Source organism: Oryzias melastigma, linkage group LG7, assembly GCF_002922805.2.
Source record: "Oryzias melastigma strain HK-1 linkage group LG7, ASM292280v2, whole genome shotgun sequence".
NCBI lineage: Eukaryota > Metazoa > Chordata > Actinopteri > Beloniformes > Adrianichthyidae > Oryzias > Oryzias melastigma.
Window position 1 is genome coordinate 30794239 of NC_050518.1, and position 2098 is coordinate 30796336.

A 2098-nucleotide genomic window follows, 5' to 3' on the forward strand; every position below is an offset into this window, starting at 1 on the left:
ACGTTCAGCTTCCACACAACCGCCGATGGTTTCACTTTAATGAAGCAGTTGAGGAAATAAACACAAAAGTGTAAAATAACATTTTCTGTACTTAACACATATATCAGTCATGAATTAATGTTTAAAGTAAAATAAGTCATTCACAGCCATTCGTCGTCACAATTCAGTGGCTATCGTGCTGGTCCCAAGGCTGGGTAAATGCTGAGGGTTTTTACAGGAATGCATCTGACATCAAATCAAAGCCAAATGAAATGTACCAACCCACCAACAGAACTTACATACAGGATCAGTGCCTAGTCAGCAAGGCCATGTGGGCCCCATATGGTTTCAAAGTTGGCCAAAAATGTGGGCCCCAAACGGGTTTGTCTGCAGTTTCCGTGGTGGCCCCACCTGTGTTTGCCCACATGGGCTTTGGTGGGCACTCAGTGGGCCCGCTTCTGCTGACCAGGGTCTGGCAGAGCTACTAGGGTCACTGCCCAGGCTACCGGTCCCTGGGCAGCGGAGCCAATGTGAGCAAACACAGGTGGGGCCACCAGACGACAGTGATTGGTCTAAGTCAGTGTTCCTCATTCCAGGTCCTCGAGAGCCGCCACCCTGCCTGTTTTCCAGCTCTTTGTGTACTGCTTGCTGCTGATTACCTGGACCAGGTGTGTTCATTCAATCAGAATGTGGAGACATCTGACTGAACTAATCAGCAGCTAGGAGGGCTTGGAGATCTGGAAAACATGCAGGGTGGCGGCTCTCGAGGACCTGGAATGAGGAACACTGGTCTAAGTCATGTTTTTAGAGGAGCTACCGTCACCAATCATCAATGAGCTTGTTCAGTCTTGTTCAGTCCACACCCCTGTCTGTCATCTGACCCGAACCGGACCCTGCTGGCGAGGAAGACAAAGGTGAGTGAAACTTGGTTTAGAGAACACCAGAACAGTCCGGTTCCTTCATCTGTTATCATGCAGCACCAGAATCTGCAGTTCTGCTTTGTGCCAGCAGAGAGCAGCATAGTCTAGAAGTGAACTTTGCTGTCTTCATCCCACAGAGCTCTCCACAAAGAACCAACAATTGAGAAACTTTTTTTTTTTTTAATTAAAGTGACGATTGAAATTGTGTATTTATGGATCATTACTACTACCCAACAGAGAGTTATTACAAAACACCACATCAGATCTTTCTGAACCTTTGTGAATGACTTTATCAGGATAGTATCAGTAAAATGATTCTGTGGAAACTATGAGTTTTTATTCTATGGATAGTAGTATAAGTTTTGTTGTCCATAAGCTTTAGTAAAAACTGACAAATTAAATGACAAGCTGACATTGAAAGAGAATGCTTTACACTTTGCTTTTATTTTGAAAACAGAACAGAAGCGCCTGTTGACCGTCGTTGAAAAATCCACGTCTGGTGTGGATTGCAGGAGGGAGCGGATGGTGCGCGCACTCTGCTCCGCGGCGCTTTCGCGTCCAGTGTGAACCTAGCGTGAGGCGCTCCCGCTGTTTCTTCATTAAGGGGAGAACAGACATTCAATTCAAACACACAATTGATGTGCAATTAATGGACATTAGAAAAAAACATTCTTTATAGTAGTTATACTGTTATTCACGATTTATACTACATTTTAATTAGTAAAAACATAAAAAAAAAATATCCCGACCAATTATTTTCCAGAAATTGCACAGTGCACATCACTATATTGAATAAAAACGCTTATGCATTTTTAAACATCTTTTTCACTTGTAGGTGTGTTAAAGTTAAAACTAAACTTCAGAAAATTGACGAAGAATCTTGAGCACACGGTGGGATGAGTCATCAAAAATGGCTGCCTCCGTCTTCTTGCCCGCCTAATTTGGCTGCACATTCCTCAGATGAATGGAAAGCTTGTTGGGACAAATTTAATACTTTTACATTACTGTGTTGACTAAATTCTACTAAACATTTTTGAATATAACCAAAATTGATATTGTAATTTAAATGTTATGTAATCTTCTTGTTTTAATGACTACAATTGAATGTATTTCATATTTTAAACTTAAATACTTTACAGAAAAAATGCAACACCACTCTTTTGTTTTTTGAGTGTAGCATAGTTTAAGAAAAAACCTCA

At 41.4% G+C, this 2098-nt stretch overlaps 1 long non-coding RNA gene across 1 annotated transcript; it reads left to right on the top strand.

Annotated features, from left to right (window-relative positions):
* Window positions 1–651: 651 nt before the first annotated feature.
* Window positions 652–1639, top strand: LOC118598992. The gene is made up of 2 exons (XR_004948250.1): window positions 652–893; window positions 1357–1639. It is a non-coding gene; the product is annotated as an uncharacterized LOC118598992 (long non-coding RNA).
* The last annotated feature ends 459 nt before the right edge of the window (window positions 1640–2098 follow it).